This window comes from Pseudophryne corroboree, chromosome 11, assembly GCF_028390025.1.
Source record: "Pseudophryne corroboree isolate aPseCor3 chromosome 11, aPseCor3.hap2, whole genome shotgun sequence".
NCBI lineage: Eukaryota > Metazoa > Chordata > Amphibia > Anura > Myobatrachidae > Pseudophryne > Pseudophryne corroboree.
Window position 1 is genome coordinate 159,898,894 of NC_086454.1, and position 26,282 is coordinate 159,925,175.

At 46.3% G+C, this 26,282-nt stretch overlaps 1 protein-coding gene across 2 annotated transcripts in view; it reads right to left on the bottom strand.

The window, feature by feature from the left end:
• The window catches only part of INTS5 (integrator complex subunit 5), a 44,346-nt gene extending 20,334 nt beyond the window's left edge, over positions 1-24,012 (bottom strand). Inside the window, exon 1 of one of the 2 annotated variants that reach the window (XM_063945023.1) lies at positions 23,787-24,012. The gene's annotated coding sequence lies outside the window, so the exon portion shown is untranslated. Of the gene's footprint in view, positions 1-23,751 lie in introns of both variants that reach the window. The other variant, XM_063945024.1, reaches the window with a different exon arrangement.
• Positions 24,013-26,282: the final 2,270 nt, after the last annotated feature.

Here is a 26,282-nt window from a genome sequence, read left to right on the forward strand (position 1 = left end):
CATATAAAAAACACCAAAAAATGGGTGCCTCTACAGTACCAAATACATATATGTCCCCACAGTGCCAGATACATATATTCCTCCACAGTGCCAGATACATATATGCCCCACAGTGCCAGATATGCCCCCACTGCCAGATACACATCTCCCCAGTGCCAGATATGCCCCCCCACTGCCAGATACACATCTTCCCAGTTCCAGATATGCCCCAGTGTAAGATGCACATGTCCCCCCAGTGCCAGATATGCCCACAGTGCCAGATACACATGTCCCTCCCCCAGTGCCAGATATGCCCCCACTGCCAGCTACACGTCTCTCCAGTGCCAGATATGCCCCCAGAGCCAGATACACATCCCCCCCGGTGCCAGATATGCCCCCAGTGCCAGAAACACGTCCCCCCAGTGCCAGATATGCCCCCAGTGTAAGATACACATGTCCCCACACTGCGCCCACCCAAATGCTGCTCATCGCAGCGCTGCTGCTTGTGAGGGGAGGAGAGCGCAGCATGCGACTCTCCTGCTCCTCATTCTCCATTCTCCGGCGGCGTTGATTCTCTCTAATTAGGCGCCGGTCCAAGAGCCAGAGTTCGCGGACCGGCAGCTAAGACTCCTGATAGCTGCCGGTCCGCGAGCTCCGATTGGCTCACGGGCCGATGCCGGGCACTGCAGACTAGGGCAGCGCGAGGCGCCCTGGGAGCTTACGAGCCGCATGTGGAGATAGAAAGAGCCGCATGCGGCTCGAAAGCCACGGGTTGGCCACTGCTGCAATAGCAGGTAAAAGAGACATTAGATGTTAGCCACATAGAACCACATTCTCACGACAGGAGAAGGCACCAGCGGCTAATGCCATACAAACCCAAAGAAGCTAAGTGCGTCAGGGTGGGCACCCTGTGGAATCCAGTGTACCTCGCAGAAAGATTTAACAATGGTAAGTCTTATCATAAATCTCCTTTTCTGCAGCAGGGTACACTGGTATTCCCAAGGGAATAACATCGGGGATGTCCTAAAGCAGTTCCTCATGGGAGGGGACGCACTGTAGCGGGCACAAGAACCCGGCGTCCAAAAGGAAGCATCCTGGGAGGCGGAAGTATCAAAGGCATAGAACCTGATGAACGTGTTCACTGAGGACCACATAGCCTCCTTGCACAATTGTTCAGCAGACGCGCCACGGCGGGCCGCCCAAGAAGGTCCAACAGACAGAGTAGAATGGGCCTTGATAGCAGCAGGAGCTGGGAGCCCAGCCTGCACATAAGCTTGGCAATCACCATTCTAATACATCTGGCCAAAGATTGCCTATTCGCAGGCCAGCCACGTTTGTGAAAACCAAAAAAGGACAAAGAGAGTCTGACCTCCTGATGGAGGCAGTCCTCTCCACATATATACGGAGAGCCGTACCACATCCAAAGACCGATCTTTGGGAGGACAAACCAGGAGAGAAAAAGGCCGGAACCAAATCTCTTGGTTAAGGTGGAAAGAGGACACCACCTTAGGTAGATAAACAGGGCGAGTTCCAAGAACAGCCTGGTCATGGTGAAAAATCAGAAAGGGTGGACGACAGGACAAAGCGCCTAAGTCCAACACCTTCTTAGCAGAGGCAAGAGCCAGCAGAAACTCGACCTTAAGCGTAAGGCATTTAAGGTCCACAGACTCAAGAGGTTCAAATGGAGACTCTTGTAGGGCATTTAACTCAACAGACAGATCCCACGGAGCCACGGGAGGGACATAGGGAAGCTGAATCTGTAAAACACCCTGAGTGAAAGAATGAACGTCAGGAAGAGACACAATTTTTCTCTGAAACTACTCCGACAAGGCAGATATATAAACCTTGAGGAAGGCCAAACGAAGGCCTAAGTCCAGGCCTTGATGCAGAAAAGCCAAAGGTCTGGCAGTGCTGAACTTGTATGCATCGTAATTCTTATTAGCACACCAGTTGAAATAAGAATTCCAAGACCCTATAATAAATCCGAGCCGAAGCCGGTTTACCTTTGGCCCTCAGGAGTGAAGCTTCAAGAGCCACGCTGTCAAAGCCAGTCTAGCCAGGTCCGGGTAGACACAAGGGCCCTGAACGAGGTCTGGGCATTGAGAAAGAAGAGGACGCTCTATAGAGAGACCATGCAGGTCTGAGAACCAATGCCGTCTGGGCCACGCTGGAGCGACTAGAAGTAGTATTCCTCCTTCTTACTTTAACTTCCGTAGTACCCTGGGCAGGAGTGACACTGGAGGGCACACTTATGGCAGCCAAAAGTTCCATGGAATTGCCAGTGCGTCCACGAACGCTGCTTGGGGATTCCTTGTCCTTGCTCCGAAGACTGGAACCTTGTGATTGTGTCAATACGCCATCAGGTCTACATCTGGTAGGCCCCACTTGTCTACTAAGAGTTGAAAGACTTCCGGATGAAGACTCCACTCTCCTGCGTGTACGTCCTGACGAATGAGGAAGTCCGCTTCCCAGTTGAGGACTCCTGGAATGAACACTGCCGATATGGCTGCCAGATGCTTCCGCCCATTGAAAGATTTTTGACACTTCCATCATTTCCATGCGGCTTCGAGTGCCGCCTTGATGATTTATGTACGCCACTGTGGTGGCATTGTCTGACTGTACTTGAACAGGCCTGTTCTGTACCAGAGGCAGGGCAAATTTCAGCGCATTTTTCACTGCCCGCAATTCCAGAATATTTATTGCGAGGAGATTCCTCCCTGGTCCACCGACCCTGAAGAGAGTGTTGCTCCAACACCACGCCCCAACCCCGCAGACTGGCATCCGTCGTTAGGAGGACCTAGTTGGAGATCCAGAAGGGACGACCCCTGCTCAATTGTTGGTCCTGCAGCCACCAGATCAGTGACAGACGGACCTCCAGATTCAAGGAGATCATTTGAGACCTTATCCAGTGAGGCAGGCCATCTCACTTGGAAAGGATTAACCTCTGTAGAGGGCGGGAATGAAATTGAGCATACTCTACCATGTCGAAAGCAGACACCATGAGGCCTAGTACTTGCATTGCCGAGTGTATCGACACTCTTGAGAGAGGAAGCATTGCATCCTGTCCTGAAGTTTCAGGACCTTCTCTGGAGACCAGAAAAAATGTTGGTTGTATGTATCCAGTAATGCCCCCAGGTGCACCATGCTCTGAGCAGGGACCAGCGAGGATTTCTTCCAATCGATGAGCCAACCATGGGCTTGTAGGAATTGGACCGTCAGTTCCAGATGACAGGTGAGAACCTCTGGGGAGTTCGCCAGGATCAGCAAGTCGTCCAGATACGGCAGGATCCTGACACCTTGATGACGGAGAATGGCCGTCATGGTTGCCATGACCTTGGGGAAGATCCGATGAGCTGTGGTCAGTCCAGAAGGCAAGGCTTGGAATTGATAATGTAGGTTGCCAATAGCAAACCACAGATACTGCTGATGCGACATGCAATAGGTATGTGTAGGTAAGCATCCTGTATGTCCAGGGATACCATATAATCCTTGGGCTCCAAAACCAGAACAATAAAGCAAAGAGTTTCCATACGGAATTTGGATACCTTCACAAACTTGTTCAAAGATTGGAGGTTGAGAATGGGCCAGGGAGGATCCATTCGGCTTTGGAAATAGAAACAGCGTCGAATAGTATCCCCCGCCTCTCTGAGACAGATGCACCGGCACTATCACTCCCGTATCCAGGAGGGATTGTACAACCAAATGTAGTTTTTTCTTTTATTGGACCCGAAGGGATAACCGTCGAGCAAAACTGGTGAGGGGGACGTTTCTTGAAAGACATGGCGTATCTGTGAGACAACTTCCTGCACCCAGGCGTCTGAAGTAGTCTTTGACCATAACTGGGCGAACTGCAGAAGTCGGCCTCCCACCCTGGGATCCCCCAGGGGGAGGCCCGCACCGTCAGGCAGCAGGCTGACGGGCGGCCCAAGAACGTTTAGGTTTGGGCTTGGAGGTTTTGCAAGTGCGAGCTTGTCTCGGGTACGCCTGACCCTCTGCTTTACCTGGAGGTCGAAAGGAACAAAAAGTGGTACTCTTAGCCTTCGGAGCCGAAGGATTAGTACTTGGGAGACACGCAGTCTTGGCCGACACCAAGTCAGTCACAATCTTGTTCAGATCTTCCCCAAACAGTATATCTCCCTTAAAGGGGAGCACCTCCAAGGTCTTCTTAGTCCAGGTCCACCGACCAGGACTGTAACCACAGAATCCGGCGAGCCAGGACGGACGTAGTAGATGCTTTGGCCGCCATAACACCTGCATCAGAGGCCGCCTCCTGAATGTAATGGGAGGCTGTGGTAATATATGATAGACATTGTCAGAAAAATTCAGAGGTAGCTCTGCCTCAACTGCTTGAACCCAGGCTTCAATACCTTTTGCAGCCCAAGAGGCTGCCATAGTGGGTCTATGTACAGCACCAGCAAGAGTGTAAATAGACTTCAAGCAGCCCTCCACACGCTTATCCGTCAGTTCCTTCAGAGAGGTGACGGGGGGTGACAGGCAGAGTAGATGATACCACAAGACGGGCTGCATGTGAGTCCACTGGTGGTGGGGTTTCTCACTTGTTACTTAACTCTGCAGAGATAGGATAACGAGCAAGCATCTTTTTAGACAGGGAAAATTTCTTTCATGGAGACTCCCAGGATTCCTGACATATGTCAATTAAGTGGTAAGAATGTGGCAAGACTAATTTAGTAACCTTCTGACGTTTTAACTTTTCAGGTTTCTTAGACGTATCTGGAGGGTCAATCTTGTCATCAATCTGAAGAATCAGCTTGATAGCCTCCACTAGGTCAGGAACATCAACCTTGTGTCGCAGATTCCTCATCAGGAGCAGCTGTATCAGTATCTGATGGATCAGTATATTCCCCATCCTCATAGGATGAAGTATCCGAAACATGAGTGGATTGTGAGGAAGAAATAGCCCGCTTACATGACCCTTTGATCCCAGTAGGGCGAGGGTTAGGCTTTTGTTTAACCACGGACTGATTTAATTGCTGTAAGTGGGATGACAGAGTATCCACCCATGGTGGATTAACTACAGGGACAATATGTGGCTGTAATGGCACAGGAGGTCCCACAGGGGGCGTAAGTCGTGTTACAAGCATAGTAAGCATTATTTGAAAAAGCAGCCCAAGGTGGGTCTTGATTAGCCACTGGTGCTGCAGGTTGACTGGGAGGTGCAGAACACCCAGTACCGGAACTCTCAGCTGAAATCTTTTCCTCAGGTAAATCCGTGGCGTCAGCACTGCATGAAGCAGGAGCATCCACAGATTTCCTGCCCTGGTAACAGACATTATTGGTAATGTAGCCTTAGTACGTAACAGTACAATATAGCCAGACAAACACAATACCAGTAAATAACCCGTATTATATGACCACAAATGCAGAACACAGAGGATTAAATCGGTATGAAGTGACAACACACACAGTGAAAAAACAAAAACAGTATATCCTGTGGAACACTATGGTATATGAGACCCTGATGCACTTAGCCCCCCAGGGTACAGAATACAGTGATCACAATGTGTGTGAGATGCACAGAATGGAAACCACACAGCAGCTATAGGCACACACAGTCACATGTACAATGCAGAAATTATCACATAATAATAAAACTGCACTGGACTAGTAATACTACATATATACAGTCAGGTCCATAAATATTGTGACATCGACACAATGCTCATATTTTGGGCTCTATACATCACCACAATGGATGTGAAATGAAACAAACAATATGTGCTTTAACTGCAAACTTTCAGCTTTCATTTGAGGGTATTTACATCCAAATCAGGTGAACGGTGTAGGAATTACAATGGTTTCTATATGTGCCTCCCACTTTTTAAGGGACTAAAAGTTATGGGAGAAACTAAACAATCCTAAACCAAATTTTCACCTTTTTAATACTTTGTTGCAAATCCTTTGTAGTCAATTGCAGCCTGAAGTCTGGAACGTATAGACATCACCAGACGCTGGGTTTCATCCCTAGTGATGCTCTGCCAGGCCCCTACCTTGACTGCATCATAGAGAACAAACAATGTATTTGTTGGATGTTTGGGCAACATAAATGCAAAGCGCACGAACTACAACCAAAGAAGCTGGAGTTCCTGAACGTCCTGAGAAACAGGAACTACGATTGGTTGATTTACATGAAAAGAGGATACCATCTTTGGTAGAAAAGCGTGATTCGTCTGAGTTCCACACTGTTATCAAGAAACACCAGATACGGTGGCTTGCATGACAACGCACCCAATTCTGAAACACGCCTTGCCGAAGCTATGGCTAATAGAAAAACTGGTTTCCCACGTTAGAAACTTAACATCCACTTGATGTAAGGGTTCAAAAATTGAGGACTGGAAAAAGTCTATGATTAAATTCAAGTCCCATGGAACTGTAGGTGGTATAAACGGAGGTTGAACACCTTGCAGGAATGTATGCACTGTTGGCAAAAGAGCCAAACGGTACTGAAAGAAAATTGACAAAGCAGAAACCTGCACCTTTAGTGTCGTTAAACGTAGTCCTACACCTAACCCAGTCTGTAAAAATAGCAAAAGACGGGATACCTTGAAAGAAAATGTCAGAAACTTCCGAGCTTCACACCAACCAATATAAGCTCGTGAAATACTGTGATAATGAGCTGCTGTAACTGGCTTTCTAGCACGCAACATGGTTAATAAAACCGACTCTGTAATGCCCTTTTGTCTTGAGAGCGGTTTCAACAGCCACCTCGTCAAATGCAGCCGCACTAAATCGGGGTAAAGAAACAGACCTTGTTGTAGAAGGTCTGGATGTAACGGAATCGGCCACGGATCGTCTGCGAGTGAACTGCGGAGATCCAAGTACCAAGCTGTACGAGGCCAATGAGGCGCCACTAGTATGACTGTCGTGGACTCTCGTTTGATCCGCTTCAGCACCCGAGGTAGCAGCGGAAATGGTGGAAATAAATACACGAGGCTGTACGACCACGCTATTGTGAGCACATCCACTGTCACTGCCTTTGGATCTCTTGTTCTGGAAATATACTTGGCTGTCTGATGATTTTGGCGAGATGCCATTAGATCCACTTGTGTGTAACCCCACCGAAGGACTAACATCTGGAACACTTCTGGAAGTAAAGCCCATTCTCCTGGTTGAAAATCCTGATGACAGATAATCTGCTTTCCAGTTGTCCACTCCTGGAATGAAGACTGCCGACAATATCACTTAGTGATGCTCGGCTCAATGTAGGATTCGAGCAACTTCTTGCGTGGTCATGTGACTTCGAGTCCCTCCCTCCTTGTTTGTTGATGTATATGACTGCTGTCGCATTGTCTGACTGAACTTGAACAGTCTGAGACTGGAGTATGTGAACTGCCTGTCACAGAGCGTTGAAAATTGCCCCGAGTTCCAGGACATTTATTGGCAGTAATTGCTTTCGTCTGACCATAGACCTGAAGCTGACAATGTAGGACCACTGCTCCCCAACCTCTGAGACTTGCGTCCGTCATCAGAATTATCCATTTCCAGACTGCAAACCTTTTGCCTGTGGTGAGATTTTGTATGTGGAGCCACAAGAATTGGAGACAACTGCACGATCTGATGAATTTGTAGATGAGAGCCTGACCACTGTGCGAGAAGATCCAGTTTTAAAGGACGGGAGTGAAATCTTCTAAACTGAAGTGCTTTGAAAGATGCCACCATCTTTCCCAATAGTCGAATGCACAAGTGCACCGAGACTATCCATGGTGACGCACTAGATGACGAATACTTTGTGCTTTTTCCTGTGGCAGGTAAATTTGTTTATCCACCATATCCAGAATCATTCCTAGAAATTGGATTTGCTGAGACGGGACTAGGCTTGATTTTTTTGAAGTTGACAATCCAACCGTGCTGAACAAGTACATTGTATGTTAGTAATGCACTTTAAAGGAGTGTTTGTTGAGACAAACCCTTGATGAGAAGGTCGTCTAAATACGGAACTATTATCACTCCCAGAGACCGGAGATGAGCTATCATCATAGACATCACTTCCGTGAATACCCAAGACGCTGATGAGAGGCCAAACGGTAGTGCCTTGAATTGATGATGGTTATGCTGTAGAGCAAACCTTAAGTACACATCCTTGAGATCTAGTGAAATCATGAATTCCTGTGGTTGTAGTCCTGCAATAACCGACTGCAGCGATTCCATCTTGAATCTGTAGTAAATGACATACTGATTGAGCCCCTTTAGATAAAATCCCTGAAGTAAAACTGCTGAATCTATGAGAGACTGAACAGCGGTCTGCAGAACTGCCTTCTTGTTGACACAGGCAGACCTGTCTTGAAAAACAGCATTGGTGGCAGACAATCGAACTCTATCTTGTAACCTTTGAACACTAAATTGTGGATCCACTAATCTGTGGATGTCTGAAACCACGTCAAGTGTTTGAAGTCGTGCTCCCACAACTGAAGATCCGAGATGGGCTGGAAGCCCGTCATGCCACTGGTTTGTCAGCTGGCTGAGTGTCTTGATGACTGTTAGTGGTCTAAAAGATTTGAATGCTGGTCCAGCGTATTTCCTTTTAGGAACTGATGCGGCCAACGGTAGGAAAACAGACTTTCCTCCAGCAGCCTGATAAATCCACATGTCCAGTTTAGGACCAAATAACATAACGCCAGTATAAGGCAACGCTGCTATTCTGCGTTTCAACTTGGCCTCGGCCGGCCAAGGAAGCAACCATAGAATCCTTCAGGCCGCAATGAGCCCGTTGCTGTACTTCAGCATGGCCTCCAGCTTGCACTCAGACGGTTCTTTACGCTTCATTGCAGCTGGGACTGGAACAGTTAAATTCTTGGAAAGTTTTAAAACTGAAGAATCCACTGTCAGCGGAGTTTCCCATTTAGTTATCATAAGCTGTGGGAAAGGGTCATTAAAAGAAATCACTTTGGCATAGAAAACCGTTTATCTAAATTTTGCCATGATTTTGTTAACTGGTTATTAAGAGAAGCTTTCGACAGAGGCTCCTCTGACTCAGGAGCACTTGGCGTACTGCCCTGATGAGATCATCAATGCTGGGGCTATCAGTATCCTCACTATCTGACTCCTGGCCTCTTTACCTTACTCCTCTTCTTCCTAAAATAAAAGATCTGGCATTGAATTATCAGAATGTAATAGAGGAAACCGGTAAAGCATGAGACAAATGATGACTACTTTTAGGAAAAGACTTACTGTGAAGTTCTACAAATATCCTGAGCCCACGCCGGCTGTTAGACAGTATTAACCTTGCATCAGACCTAGCCGCCTCACGGTCCTTCGTGCAGCGGACTACTGTGACTTTAAATCAGCCTCACACCTGCCATCATCGCTCAAGGGGGATCAGGGCCGAAGTCCGTATTTGGACCAGAATTAACAAGACACACTATGTAAGTGGAAGAATCATCACATAACACACTACCAGTCATTGCAAGCTGTTTCTTTGAATTTGTATTAGCTTTTAGCATGCACACAGACAGACAGTAATACAATGAAACACAAGTCCGTACGACTCAGTAAAAGTTAACTGAAGTGTGTATAATCTAGAAATACACCTCTGGTGCACACTAATTTCTGTTAAATATGTGCTTCACTGAAATTCCTACTAACACCCCTGCCCCCTCCAGTGGCCGAGTGTTTTAGGACTTTCCTGTTGGAAGAAACAGGAAGTTTCGAAAATGGCGTCCGCTATGTGCTTTATTTTTTTTATAAATATATTTGCAATAAAATATATATATCTACATAAAGCAACCCCAAATTCCTGCCTTCAAGGCTTTAGAACATAGGTCTGCAAACTCAGTCCTCATTACCCTACACAGTGCATGTTTTGCAGGTCTCCTCACAGAATCACAAATGAAATAATTTACTCCACCTGTGGACCTTTAAAAATGTGTCTGAGTAATTAATACATCTGTTCACCTGCTGGGGTACCTGCAAAACATGCACTGTGTGGGGGTAATGAGGACTGAGTTTGCAGACCTATGCTTTAGAACCTTATATATTCATGGCCCCTTTCCCCTTATGTGAGGGGAATCGTCAACAGACAACTCGGACTTTGTGACTGTATTAACAAGACACACTGAGTGTCTGTGAGGCGCGGTGCAGCCCTGCAGGGAGCCTCCGGGTATCGTCTCCCCCTCCCCGAAGTGTGTAGAAGCAGCGCGATCTCTCTGAGATCCCGGTGCTTCACATCTATTGTAAAGCGGTGTTTCCCCCAGTACGGGCAGCCAGCGGAAGCTGCAGAAGCTGTCCACGGGCAGCAATAGGGGAGCGTGATGGATGCCATCGGGGGCACCCAGCGGCGATAACTGGGAGCTGTAGTGGTGATGGGCGGCCAGTGCGGGCACTCAGCGGCAGCATGCTAACCGCGGCTGGGAAGTTTGTACAATATCACCCCCACACATGGCGGGGCAGCAGCATGCACTGACCGCCCTGTTAACCCACAGGTGCAAAAGAGCCCGCTCTTACATCCGTTAGAATGCGGAGGCTCTGACGGGGCTTCTTGTTCAAGCTTCGTCCAGCTCCTGCAGCCTTAGGCTGACATTAGCAAATGCTGATTAAGGTCTATGGCGGGGCTCCTTGTCTGGGCGCCGGCAAGCTCTTAGAAAGCAAGGTCATTAGTAATTACTACTATACTCAACTATCATGTTTCAGCATTTTTTCCCCCGACTGGAGATGTGTCTTCCAGGATGCCAATGATCCAAACAACAGAACACGAGTGATTGCACAATGTTTTGTTAAGCTGGACACCAAGGTTACCCATGGCGTTCTCAACAATCATAGCTGAACCCAATCAAGCGTACATGGGATATTCTGGACCACCACCTAGCATTTTCCACAATAACCCGGACATCAGCTGAGTGACTTGCTAGTGGAACAGTTGCTGCATCCCTTTTGCACAGTGCACAGGACATGATGGCTGCGCATGTTGCTAGTAACGTAACATATTTGTCAATCCAAGGCAGTGACTGGGAAAGAGACAGTCTGTGCACAATTCAATTGCTTTTTAATGCTTGAGACATACCTCTGATCCCTACTTATTTGTGCGACGTATGGAACATAGAATTTTACAGGAGATCAGGACCACATGGCCCATTTAGTCTGCCCCCTTTTTTTCTTTCTTTAGCCTTTAGGTCAGGGGTGGGGAACATTTGGACCTCCAGCTGTTGTTGAACTACACATACCAGCATGCCCTGCTACAGTTTTACTATTTGGCCATGCTAAAACTGTTGCAGGGCATGCTGGGATGTGTAGTTCAACAACAGTGGAGGGCCGCAGGTTCCCCACACCTACTTTAGGTCATGGGTCCTCAACCTGCAGCCCTCCAGCTGCTGTGGAACTACACATCCCAGCATGCACTGCCTCAGTTTTAGCATGACTTAATAGCAAAACTGTGGCAGGACATGCTGGGATGTGTAGTTCCACAGCAGTTGGCGAGTCACATGTTGAAGACCCATGCTTTAGGTAATTTCAACCCTTTTTGATCCCTAGTTCTTTGTAAGGATATTTAGGCAGTACGGACGGTGTAATGGTTAGCATTACTGCCTCACAGCACTGAGGTCATGGGTTCAATTCCCACCATGGCCCTAACTGTGTGGAGTTTGTATATTCTCCCCATACTTGCATGGGTTTATTCCCACAATCCAAAAATATACAGGTAGGTTAATTGGGTCCCAACAAAATTAACCCTAGTATGAATGTGTGCGTGTACATGTTATAGGGAATATAGATTTTAAACTCCACTAGGGCAGGGACGGATATGAATGGCCAAAATATTCTCTGTAAAGCGCTGTGGATTATGTGTGCACTATATAAATAACTGGTAATAAATAAATATTCCTAATTTAGATTCCTAATCTGTCATAAGGGCCCAAGTATATTTGCGACTATACAAATACTAAATATCTCCTGAATGTAAGATGCTGCAATCCTTCCATTGCTGCCAATAGCCCCCATATAGGGATGGCAATCGACTATCAATGATTCAAAATCATCAATGGTCTATGACTAATGTCAAATACTTTTACCATCAATGGGGGAGAACCAGACTGTTTCCCGCCATCGGTTCAGTTATACAGATTTTCCTTTTTTTTTTTTGCATCAGTGTCAGGGCACTGATCTTAGCCCCACCCCCTGACACCCACAAGGCCACCCCTCCCATGGATCTGACTGACCCACATTTCTTTCTACAGTAAAACGGGTAAAAGCATTGATGTTTACCTTACAGATGGTTTAACACTATCAAGGTTATCCATCAATGGATAACGCTCCGATGGCCATCCCTACCCCCATAGGGGATGCAATGGGCCCCGTGGCTACCGGTTCCCCTGGAAGTGACCGCACATGCGAAGGACACCCGGCAGGCTTCACAGTACATCGCCCTGCGGGTGCTGGATGATGCAATCATCCAGCCAAGAGGATCACATATTGCAATGCAATCCTGGGTGGTAAAATACTGCCCAGATTGCATTCAATATACAAGCATTGATAAATGCCCCCTTAGCCTCTACCACCTCTTATGGGAAGGGGATGGAATAAATAAGATTTTACTTACCGGTAAATCTATTTCTCGTAGTCCGTAGAGGATGCTGGGGACTCCGTAAGGACCATGGGGATAGACGGGCTCCGCAGGAGACATGGGCACTTTCAAGAAAGAATTTAGTTCCTGGTGTGCACTGGCTCCTCCCTCTATGCCCCTCCTCCAGACCTCAGTTAGAAAAACTGTGCCCAGAGGAGCTTTTTTTGTCCACTTTAAATGACGCTGATCAGGTTAACAGCAATTTCATCATGAAGCAGTAGGATTAATGAATATAGTCACAGTTTTTATAAGACATGGCCATGTTAAGTTTTAATTACCACTCCGCCTCAGGTTTCCGTCTTTGTAGTCCTCCCGGCTCTGGTACTAATTTACCGTTCCAAACTAGCCTTATCCGGAGATACGTCCAAAGTCCTCCTGATGCTCGGCGTGAGTGGTAGAGTAGGTTGACACTGGCAGGTACAAATACAGAGACGCGTTTCACTACCTCCTGGCATCGGCAGCTTCCTCAGTCTGATACTTTGCATCTGCCGCCCTGTTCCTTTTTATCCTCGCGATTTCTCCGGTGCACCGACGCGTCCTACATGCGTTCCACACCTCGTTCTCATATTACTCACATTAGTGTTTCTGAGCTTGATATTGCCCAGCTGTGTGTGACTTAATCAGATCTCGGCCCATCAATGACAGCTATTCATACTCCTTCAGTATCACACAGCTGATTTCTCAGGTATTTTGACACGTAATAATTGTATAGAGCCCCAGCAGGTTCAGCGGGCTCAAAGCTCATTGATAATATATGTACATTATAATATACAGCAACCCTTTATCTATGAGCAAAGCAACATTTAGCTAAAATTGGTAACATATGTACATTATGATATACAGCAACCCTTTATCTAGGAACAGAGCAACATTTAGCTAAAATTACATTTAAAAAAACACAATCCTTTACTATGAGACATATACACGCCATATTCTATATGGCTCATATTGCATCCTATTTTTATAACATAAATTCCAAATTCTTTCAACAAGTTTTGTGTTTGTTCTATTTCAGTTTGTAAGTTTTGCACTTTTTCTTCTCTATACTTTATCAGCAATTTCATAAGATTTTTGGAGCATATATCCAAAATCTGATTCCAGTCACTGGTAAATTTTTGGTCCTCTCCAAATGTGGAATTTTTCAAAATTCTCAACCCTCTCGGGATTATATCCCCATCTAAATATTTTTGGAGAGTAATTTGATCCCACCAGTGCCTGGTTTCAGCAGTGCATAGATTCTCCAGTTTGTTAAACAACCCATGCATATTTATTTCTTCCTTATCTCTCATGTTATCTTTCGGTTTATAACCTGCCCCTTTAAGATACATATTTCTCCTCTCCATCCTGTCGGTCAGACATTTTAATGATGTCATTTTTAAGAAGATGTATATAATAGAAATAGGCTGCTTGGGGTGAGAATATACTTATAAACAACAAAAAAAGAAGAACACCTACACTCAAGTAGTCCCCCTGGCGCCAGTATAATTAGTTTTATTCAATTACCAACATGTATATGTCCCAAATCCGCATGCAGCTCACCATACACAGAGGGACTTCCCAACCCCCTTCAAATGGACAAGAAAACTAAAACAAAAGAAATACAGATAGCGCTTGCAGATTTATTATTATAATAAATGTATTAATTAACTATTATCTCAATGATAATTCTCCACTAGTACTATTATAGTACCAAGGATATAGATTAGTAAAAAATCTTTCCCTTGCCTTGACAACAAATTTTCATATATAAAAAAAAAAAAAAACTAAAACCACATTGACATCAATTAATAATATATAAGAAAATGCTCTGCTCCACAAATTGGTTTAGCTAGCCCTCTTAGTACAGAAAGAGATACAATAGTTTCAATGAGTCCAAGTGTTTCACTTAATTGCTACAAAGCTGTAACAGCTGAGTCCATTGTCTGGTTACTTAGTTTCATTTAGTTTACTGCCGTTTCCTTTCTTTGGTGATGGTAATCTTGAAATAGATGTTATAACATTAGATAATGTATGATATATATAATAGGGCTTGCTTTCAATCACACATAATACGTATAGTATTTAGCAGCTTTTTTTGTCCACTTTAAATGACGCTGATCAGGTTAACAGCAATTTCATCATGAAGCAGTAGGATTAATGAATATAGTCACAGTTTTTATAAGACATGGCCATGTTAAGTTTTAATTACCACTCCGCCTCAGGTTTCCGTCTTTGTAGTCCTCCCGGCTCTGGTACTAATTTACCGTTCCAAACTAGCCTTATCCGGAGATACGTCCAAAGTCCTCCTGATGCTCGGCGTGAGTGGTAGAGTAGGTTGACACTGGCAGGTACAAATACAGAGACGCGTTTCACTACCTCCTGGCATCGGCAGCTTCCTTCCTCAGTCTGATACTTTGCATCTGCCGCCCTGTTCCTTTTTATCCTCGCGATTTCTCCGGTGCACCGACGCGTCCTACATGCGTTCCACACCTCGTTATCATATTACATCATATTACCTGTCTAGATATATAGATAAATATGCAGATCAAATCAAAACCTGCATATATCCACATATTTAGACTATCTAAAAAGGGGCAGTGGTTAATTTCAATCTATTGACTACATTAACCTGTTGAATCCAGAATCCTATATAGAGAAGTGTATATTTTTTATAATTATTATTATTTTAATTTTTTCTATCTAACCTATCCCTTATTTTACTTTTAACCCATTGAATGGTCACATCCAGATTTTTGCTATGAGAATAAATATCAACCAGTAAAATTAATTAATCAATTGGACAGCACATCTTCCGTCACAATACTAATCCCTTAACCTACCAACTTTACAAGAGTTCCCACAGACCACCATACTCCAATTACCCACGGTTTAACTGATATGATTCAATTCAACCGTGTCGTTCAGACCATCAGGACACATGGTCCCCAATCTGAAAATCCAGTAAGCCTCCCTTCGACAAAGTGTATTGAACCTATCCCCCCCCTCGTGCAGTACTCTTCACTTGTTCAATACCTATTATTTTGACATTGCTAGATACACATACACTACATTGTGCAATGTGGTTGGAGAGGGGATGTGTTCTAACATTCTTGTTTATATTCCTCCAGTGCTCCATAAATCTCGTATGGAGCATACGTGTCGTGCGTCCCACGTATTGTTTCCCACAACCACACTGCACAACATATATAACAAATTTTGATCTGCAGTTTATAAAGCTTTTTATCTGAAATTTTTCTCCATTTTTATTTGAACTAAATTCAGTTATTTTCCTATTTGTGTGTGAACAAGTAGTGCATTTATCAGTGCCACATTTATGAAAGCCTATCGGTCTTATAGGTATCCAATTCCTTCCTGTCTGTCCCCCCTCGTTCTTCTTTGGGTTGAAATGACTCCTTGTTAACCTTTGTTTTTGATTGTCTGATTTCCTAAACACCACCTTTCCATTAAGATCCACGGTCTTACTTAATACTGCATCTAGCTTCAAAAGTTCTGAGTTCTTTTTAATTATCTTTTTTATGTCAGATGAATAATTATTATATTTTGTTATAAACAGAGATGATCTATCTTCCTTCTTTCCTTTTTTTGATGTATGCTGTAGATCCATAGCAAGCAAATCCTCTCTCCCCAACATTTCTACTTCCCTAAGGGCCTTCTGTAGAATTTCTTTTGGGTAACCCTGCTCCAAAAAGGACCCACACAGAAGATCAGCTTGTCTCTCGAAGGACTCCTGATTGGAGCAATTACGTTTAATCCTAATTAGCTGCCCTTTTGGGATATTAACTTTCCATACTTTAGCATGAGAGCTTCTATAATTTAGATATCTACTCTGATCTACCGGTTTAATGTAAGTCTCCGTTAGAATTTGCCCCGCCTTTACCGATAGTGCAATATCCAAAAAACTCAACCTTGTTTTACTTTGATTGCATGTGAACTTCAAACCATATTCATTCCGATTTATCTTCTGAAAAAAAGTGTCTATCGAAAGTGCATCACCATCCCAAATAATAAAATAATAGTCTAAATATGTGGATATATGCAGGTTTTGATTTGATCTGCATATTTATCTATATATCTAGACAGGTAATATGATGTATGAATTTGGAATTTATGTTATAAAAATAGGATGCAATATGAGCCATATAGAATATGGCGTGTATATGTCTCATAGTAAAGGATTGTGTTTTTTTAAATGTAATTTTAGCTAAATGTTGCTCTGTTCCTAGATAAAGGGTTGCTGTATATCATAATGTACATATGTTACCAATTTTAGCTAAATGTTGCTCTGCTCATAGATAAAGGGTTGCTGTATATTATAATGTACATATATTATCAATGAGCTTTGAGCCCGCTGAACCTGCTGGGGCTCTATACAATTATTACGTGTCAAAATACCTGAGAAATCAGCTGTGTGATACTGAAGGAGTATGAATAGCTGTCATTGATGGGCCGAGATCTGATTAAGTCACACACAGCTGGGCAATATCAAGCTCAGAAACACTAATGTGAGTAATATGAGAACGAGGTGTGGAACGCATGTAGGACGCGTCGGTGCACCGGAGAAATCGCGAGGATAAAAAGGAACAGGGCGGCAGATGCAAAGTATCAGACTGAGGAAGCTGCCGATGCCAGGAGGTAGTGAAACGCGTCTCTGTATTTGTACCTGCCAGTGTCAACCTACTCTACCACTCACGCCGAGCATCAGGAGGACTTTGGACGTATCTCCGGATAAGGCTAGTTTGGAACGGTAAATTAGTACCAGAGCCGGGAGGACTACAAAGACGGAAACCTGAGGCGGAGTGGTAATTAAAACTTAACATGGCCATGTCTTATAAAAACTGTGACTATATTCATTAATCCTACTGCTTCATGATGAAATTGCTGTTAACCTGATCAGCGTCATTTAAAGTGGACAAAAAAAGCTGCTAAATACTATACGTATTATGTGTGATTGAAAGCAAGCCCTATTATATATATCATACATTATCTAATGTTATAACATCTATTTCAAGATTACCATCACCAAAGAAAGGAAACAGCAGTAAACTAAATGAAACTAAGTAACCAGACAATGGACTCAGCTGTTACAGCTTTGTAGCAATTAAGTGAAACACTTGGACTCATTGAAACTATTGTATCTCTTTCTGTACTAAGAGGGCTAGCTAAACCAATTTGTGGAGCAGAGCATTTTCTTATATATTATTAATTGATGTCAATGTGGTTTTAGTTTTTTTTTTATATATGAAAATTTGTTGTCAAGGCAAGGGAAAGATTTTTTACTAATCTATATCCTTGGTACTATAATAGTACTAGTGGAGAATTATCATTGAGATAATAGTTAATAAATTTATTATAATAATAAATCTGCAAGCGCTATCTGTATTTCTTTTGTTTTAGTTTTCTTGTCCATTTGAAGGGGGTTGGGAAGTCCCTCTGTGTATGGTGAGCTGCATGCGGATTTGGGACATATACATGTTGGTAATTGAATAAAACTAATTATACTGGCGCCAGGGGGACTACTTGAGTGTAGGTGTTCTTCTTTTTTTGTTGTGCCCAGAGGAGATGGACAGTACGAGGAAAGGATTTTGTTAATCCAAGGGCAAGATTCATACCAATCACACCGTATAACTTGTGATAACTACCCAGTCAACAGTATGAAAACAACATATCATCAGTTCAAGACCGATGCAACTATAACATAACCCTTATTGAAGCAATAACTATATACAAGTATTGCAGAAGAAGTCCGCACTTGGGACGGGCGCCCAGCATCCTCTACGGACTACGAGAAATAGATTTACCGTTAAGTAAAATCTTATTTTCTCTAACGTCCTAGAGGATGCTGGGGACTCCGTAAGGACCATGGGGATTATACCAAAGCTCCCAAACGGGCGGGAGAGTGCGGATGACTCTGCAGGACCGATTGAGCAAACATGAGGTCCTCCTCAGCCAGGGTATCAAACTTGTAGAATTTTGCAAAAGTGTTTGAACCCGACCAAGTAGCAGCTCGACACAGCTGTAGTGCCGAGACCCCCCCGGGCAGCCGCCCAAGAAGAGCCCACCTTCCTAGTGGAATGGCCTTGACCGATTTTGGTAACGGCAAACCAGCCGTAGAATGCGCTTGCTGAATCGTGTTACAAATCCAGCGAGCAATAGTTTGCTTTGAAGCAGGGGCACCAATCTTGTTGGATGCATACAGGACAAACAGCGCTTCAGTTTTCCTGACTCTAGCCGTTCTGGCTACATAAATTTTCAAAGCCCTGACCACATCAAGTAACTCGGAATCCTCCAAGTCACGTGTAGCCACAGGCACCACAATAGGTTGGTTCATATGAAAAGATGAAACCACTTTTGGCAGAAATTGCGTACGGGTCCGCAATTCTGCTCTATCCAAATGGAAAACCAAATAGGGGCTTTTATGTGACAAAGCCGCTAATTCAGACACTCGCCTAGCCGAAGCCAAGGCTAATAACATGACCACCTTCCGCGTGAGATATTTCAACTCCACCGTTTTAAGTGGTTCAAACCAGTGTGACTTTAGGAAACTTAACACCACGTTGAGATCCCAAGGTGCCAGGGATACCAGGTCAGTCTTGGCCAATCTGGAACAATGAGGATTGTTCTCACTCCTTTTCTTCTTATTATCCTCAACACCTTTGGTATGAGGGGGAGAGGAGGAAATACATAGACTGACCGGAACACCCACAGTGTCACTAGGGCGTCTACCGCTACTGCCTGAGGGTCTCTTGACCTGGCGCAATACCTCTGTAGCTTTTTGTTGAGGCGGGACACCATCATGTCTATCTGTGGCAGTTCCTACCGACTCACAATCTGTGCGAAGACTTCTGGATGAAGTCCCCACTCTCCCGGGTGTAGGTCGTGTCTGCTGAGGAAGTCTGCTTCCCAGTTGTCCACTCCCGGAATGAACACTGCTGACAGTGCGCTTACATGATTCTCCGCCCAGCAAAGAATTCTGGTGGCTTCCGCCATTGCCACTCTGCTCCTTGTGCCGCCTTGGCGGTTTACATGAGCCACTGCGGTGATGTTGTCTGACTGGATTAGAACTGGTTGGTCGCGAAGTAAGGTCTCCACTTGACGTAGGGCGTTGTATATGGCCCTTAGCTCGAGGATGTTGATGTGAAGACAAGTCTCTTGACTTGACCAAAGACCCTGGAAATTTCTTCCCTGTGTGACTGCTCCTCAACCTCGGAGGCTTGCGTCCGTGGTCACCAGGATCCAGTCCTGAATGCCGAATCTGCAGGCCCTCGAGAAGGTGAGCACTCTGCAGCCACCACAGTAGTGACACCCTGGCCCTGGGGGACAGGGTGATCAACCAATGCATCTGAAGATGTGACCCGGACCACTTGTCCAGTAGGTCCCATTGGAAAGTCATCGCATGGAACCTGCCGAAGGGAATGGCCTCGTATGACGCCACCATCTTTCCCAGGACTCGAGTTCAATGATGCACTGACACCTGTTTTGGTTTCAATAGGTTCTTGACCAGAGTCACGAGTTCCTGAGCCTTCTCTATCGGGAGATAAACCCTCTTCTGGTCCGGGTCCAGAATCATGCCCAAGAAGGGTAGACGAGTCGTAGGAACCAACTGCGACTTTGGAATATTGAGAATCCAGCCGTGTTGCTTTAACACTTTCAGTGAAAGAGATACGCTGTTCAGCAACTGCTCTCTTGATCTCGCTTTTATGAGGAGATCGTCCAAGTACGGGATAATTGTGACACCTTGCTTCCACAGGAGCACCATCATTTCCGCCATTACCTTGGTGAAAATCCTCGGGGCCGTTGAGAGACCAAACGGCAACGTCTGAAATTGGTAATGACAATCCTGTACCGCAAATCTTAGGTACGCCTGATGAGGTGGATAAATGGGGACATGAAGGTACGCATCCTTTATGTCCAGTGACACCATAAAATCCCCCCCTTCCAGGCTTGCGATGACCGCTCTTAGCGATTCCATCTTGAACCTTTTCAAATATAGGTTCAGAGATTTTAAATTCAATATGGGTCTGACCGAACCGTCCGGTTTCGGGACTACAAACATGGTCGAATAATAACCCCTTCCCTGTTGAAGGAGGGGAACCTTGACCACCACCTGCTGAAGATACAATTTTTGTATTGTGTTTAACACTATTTCCCTCTCTTGGGGGGGAAGATGGTAGGGCCGATTTGAAATACTTTTCGAATTCCAGCTTGTAACCCTGAGACACAATTTCTATTGCCCAAGGATCCACCTGGGAGTGAACCCACATGTGGCTGAAATTCCGAAGATGGGCCCCCACCGGGCCCGACTCCGCCAGTGAAGCCCCAGCGTCATGCGGTGGATTTTGCAGAGGCCGGTGAGGACTTCTGTTCCTGGGAACTAGCTGTGTTGTGCAGCTTCTTTCCTCTGCCCCTACCTCTGGCAAGAAAGGGCGCACCTCGGACTTTCTTGTTTCTTTGTGAACGAAAGGACTGCATTTGATAATGCGGTGCTCTCTTAGGCTGTGAGGGAACATAAGGCAAAAAATTTGACTTTCCAGCTGTAGCTGTGGAGACCAGGTCCGAGAGACCTTCCCCGAACAATTCCTCACCCCTGTAAGGTAAAACCTCCATATGCCTTTTTGAGTCGGCATCACCTGTCCATTGCCGAGTCCACAGGACCCTTCTGGCAGAAATCGACATAGCGTTTATTCTAGAACCCAGTAGACTAATGTCTCTTTGAGCATCTCTCATATATAGGACAGCGTCTTTTATATGCCCCAGGGTCAATAATACAGTATACTTATCTAGGGTATCCAATTCCTCAGATAAGGTATCCGTCCATGCCCCTACAGCACTACACACCCAGGCCGACGCAATTGCCGGTCTTAGTAAGGTACCTGAATGTGTATAAATGGACTTCAGGGTAACCTCCTGTTTGCGGTCAGCAGCATCTTTGAGGGTAGCCGTATCCTGGGACAGCAGGGCTACCTTTTTGGATAAGCGTGTTAAAGCTTTGTCCACCCTAGGGTAGGATTCCCATCGTAGCCTATCCGTTGGCGGGAAAGGATACGCCATAAGAATCCGTTTGGAAATCTGCATTTTCTTATCTGGAGATTCCCAAGCTTTTTCACATAACTTATTCAGTTCGTGTGAGGGGGGAAAAGTTACCTCAGGCTTCTTTCCCTTATACGTATACACCCTCGTGTCAGGGACAGGGGTTTCCTCTGTGATGTGCAAAACATCCTTTATTGCTATAATCATATATCGAAGGGATTTAGCCAATTTTGGCTGTAACTTTGCATCATCGTAATCGACACGAGTCAGAATCCATGTCGGTATCTGTGTCAACAATTTGGGATAGTGGGCGCTTATGAGACCCTGACGGTCCCTGCGACAGAGGGTCAAGCACGGGTTGAGACCCTGACTGTCCCAATGCATCAGCTTTGTCAAATCTTTTATGCAAGGAATTAACATTATCATTTAAAACCTTCCACATATCCATCCAATCAGGTGTCGGCGGAGACACCACATTCATTTGCTCCCGCTCCTCTCCCACATAGCCTTCCTCATCAGACATGTCGACACAAGCGTGCCGACACACCACACACAGGGAATGTCCTTTCTGAAGACAGTTCCCCCACAAGGCCCTTTGGAGAGACAGAGGGAGAGTATGCCAGCACACACCCCTGCACTATAATATCCCAGGAATAACACAGTAACTTAATGTTAACCCAGTAGCTGCTGTATGTATAGTTTTTGCGCCTAATTATGTGCCCCCCCCCCCCCCCCCCCTCTCTTTTCAACCCTCTTCTACCGTGTATCAGCAGGGGTGAGTCTGGGGAGCTTCCTCTCAGCGGAGCTGTGGAGAAAAAATGGCGCTGGTGAGTGCTGAGGGAGAAGCCCCGCCCCCTCGACGGCGGGCTTCTGTCCCGCTTATACAGTAATTTTGGCGGGGGCTCATACATATATACAGTGCCCAGCTGTATATATGTGTACTTTTGCCAACATGAGGTCCCAAATGCTGCCCAGGGCGCCCCCCCCTGCGCCCTGCACCCTTACAGTGACCGGAGTACGTGAGGTGTGGAGCAATGGCGCACAGCTGCAGTGCTGTGCGTTACCTCTAGTGAAGATCATGAAGTCTTCTGCCGCCTGTGAAGTCTTCTTTTCTTCTCATACTCACCCGGCTTCTATCTTCCGGCTCTGCGAGGGGGGCGGCGGCGCGGCTCTGGGACGGACGGCGAGGGTGAGATCCTGCGTACCAATCCCTCTGGAGCTAATGGTGTTCAGTAGCCTAAGAAGCAGGTCCTAGCTTCAGAGGGTAGGGCTGCTTCTCCCCCCTCAGTCCCTCGATGCAGGTAGTCTGTTGCCAGCAGAGCTCCCTGAAAATAAAAAACCTAACAAAATACTTTCTATCAGTAAACTCAGGAGAGCTCACTGAAAAGCACCCAGCTCCTCTGGGCACAGTATCAAACTGAGGTCTGGAGAAGGGGCATAGAGGGAGGAGCCAGTGCACACCAGGAACTAAATTCTTTCTTAAAGTGCCCATGTCTCCTGCAGAGCCCGTCTATCCCCATGGTCCTTACGGAGTCCCCAGCATCCTCTAGGACGTTAGAGAAAATGGGAAGAAGCCACCTAAGCAACAGGAGAGCCATGCAACAGATGTCAGGTTGATTTGATGGTGCTACCTACAGAACCTCATTTTATTTAAATCCAATTACAGCTCCTGTAAGACTAGCAGATTGCTATTTTTGTATGCCTGGACTTTAAAACAGCTACAGCCATTAAACATCTGCAGCTCCTATCACCAGTCAGACGAGACATCGCTGAGTGTGGCTATTAATGTTGTTGTTACGTGGCCCAAAGCATTCACTGATCTTATACACTGTCCCTATCTCATCTATAAAACACAGGCCAGCACTGGGATGGTAGAGAGCTGCCCCTGGGGCATTGGTGCTTGTGTTACTATGTGAGGGAGCGCGAACAGGGCTCTATGGGTCTCCCCATTCCTTGAGCAGTGCACAGAGCAGGTATCACAGAGCCCGGCGCCCATCCGCTGACCATGCTCTGTGCGCCATATATGCCAGTGGTGCCCAGAGGGCGGGGAACACGTCGCTGCCGCTGAATAAGTGGGACTGGGTGTAAGCTGGCCACATCATAGCTGTGTACGCGGACACTGTCGCTGTGCGCTCCTTCTCCATGTAGCAGCCACCTGCTGCAGCGGCGGTACGTACATCTATCTATGCCTATACACCGGGCCCGCTCTCACCTCCTCCTCGCTAGTGCGCCATCTTGGATTCGCTCTGACCTTCGACCCCAAGTGGCTGACAGCTGCATCGTTAGCAAATGAGAAAGATAGAGAAATCAGAGGCTGTGATTGGGTCAGAAGCTGTGGGGCGGGAAATCCTCTCCTGAGACGTGACGTCAGTACAGTGCCGACAGCCCGGCGGTGTCCCGGGTTGCATTACTGCGGTGCCCTCTTTATTTCCCTGCCAGACAGCAGCGCCAGCGAGTCATAGTAGCGATGGACATCGGAAGCCCTCCATCAAATGATAGCTGGGCTTCCGCCATCGAATCTTTTGATGTGATGGTAACTGACCATCAAAAGAATTTGATAGAAAAAAAACCCTTTTCATGTGATTTGCAAATGTGTAAAAAATTAAATAAAAAAAAAAAAACCTGTTTGTACTGTATGCCCAAACCTCTGCAGCATGGCCAGCCAGGGATGGCACTGGGAGCGTGACCATCACAACACCATCAAATGTTTACCATTTGATGGTGGCAAACATCGGAACGCCACCATCAAATGGTGGTAAAACCACTGCCAACACAACAAAAACATTGAAGGTTGCGACAACGGCGTCAAGGGGGAGTGGGGGGTGTCACTTGCTGAGGGGGTGACACCAAAGTGCCGGCTCCTGCTCAGTTACAGGAGCCGGGTGCTGCACAGTAATGTTACGTGCAGCAACCGGGCTCCTGTCAACGGCATGTAGAAGCCGGCACTGAAGAAACGCCAGTCTCCGGGGGCCAGGCTGCATCTCCCGAACCCCCGAGGTGACAAAAACGGGGTCGGGATGCTTAGCCATGCCGCTGTCCTGAAAAGCCATGCCCATCTAATGAAGCCACACCCCCATCTTGCAAAGCCACCCCACGTGTCGCGCCCGGCCACACCGGGTGTTTTAAAGGAGAGTGACACCTCTGGGTTACGAACCATCGCAATGCAATGTCGTCCCTAAGACAGAGTAATGTGGGTCAGGGCTGGACTGTCCATCTGGCACTTCTGGCATATGCCAGAAGGGCAATTGGCCACACCGGGTGTTTTAGAGGAGAGTGACGCCTCTGGGTTGCGAACCATCGCAATGCAATTGGTCTTGTGGCTCCACAGAGAGTCGGGAAGGCAGCGCACAGCATAGCCTCTGACTTGGCTGCCCTCGTCGTTCCCCCCCAGCACCGAAGCGTACATCTCCAGGGAAATGGGGGCATGCCGTGAATACATGCTCTCCTGACTTGCGGCACACCCCAGTGCGGAATGCAGAAGTATTGAGACCAGAGATGATCTTACCCGATTCCTAGGGATGGAGCCACAGGTGGTATGCAGTGTGCTGTCCAGAATATACAGACCACTCGGCCCCAAAGCTTAAAACCAGGCAGTCACTGGTAGTCACGCCAACTCGTTATGAGCCTACTTGGGCCCTTTGTCAAGGCTTGGTGACTATGATGTACAAAAACGAGATTTATGGTAAGAACTTACCATTGTTAAATCTCTTTCTGCGAGGTACACTGTGTTCCACAAGGATTAACATTGGGGTGTATAGTAGGATCTTGATCCGAGGCACCAACAGGATCAAAGCATTGACCTTCTTCCCAAGATGCATAGCGCCGCCTCCTATATCACCCCGCCTCCGTGCACAGGAACTCAGTTTCATTAACCTGCCCAATGCAGTAGCAGGGACCAGAGACGAGAATCGTTAGTAGCCACATACACCACACGCTCCCCACAGGAGAGGTTGTCAGCGGCTAATGCCATACCAAACCAAAGAAGCTAAGTGCGTCAGGGTGGGCACCTTGTGGAGCCCAGTGTACCTCGCAGAAAGAGATTTAACAACAGTAAGTTCTTACCTTAAATCTCATTTTCTGCTGCGGGGTATACTGGGCTCCACAAGGATTAACATCGGGGATGTCCTAAAGCAGTTCCTTATGGGAGGGGACGCACTGTAGCAGGCACAAGAACCCGGCGTCCAAAGGAAGCATCCTGGGAGGCGGAAGTATCGAAGGCATAGAACCTTATGAACGTGTTCACTGAGGACCACGTAGCCGCCTTGCACAATTGTTCAAGGGTCGCACCATGGCGGGCCGCCCACGAAGGTCCTACAGACCGAGTAGAATGGGCTTTAATGGTAGCAGGGGCTGGAAGTCCAGCCTGCACATAAGCATGTGCAATCACCATTCTAATCCATCTAGCCAAGGTCTGCTTGTGAGCAGGCCAGCCACGTTTGTGAAAACCAAACAGTACAAAAAGAGAATCAGATTTCCTAATGGAGGAGGTTCTCTTCACACAGATACGGAGAGCCCGTACCACATCCAAAGACCGCTCTTTAGATGACAACTCAGGAGAATTAAAGGCCGGAACCACAATCTCATGGTCAAGGTGCTAGGAAGACACCACCTTGGGTAAATAACCCGGACGCGATCTAAGAACCGCCCGGTCACGGTGAAAAATCAGATAGGTGGACGTACAGGATAAGGCACCCAAGTCCGAGACCCT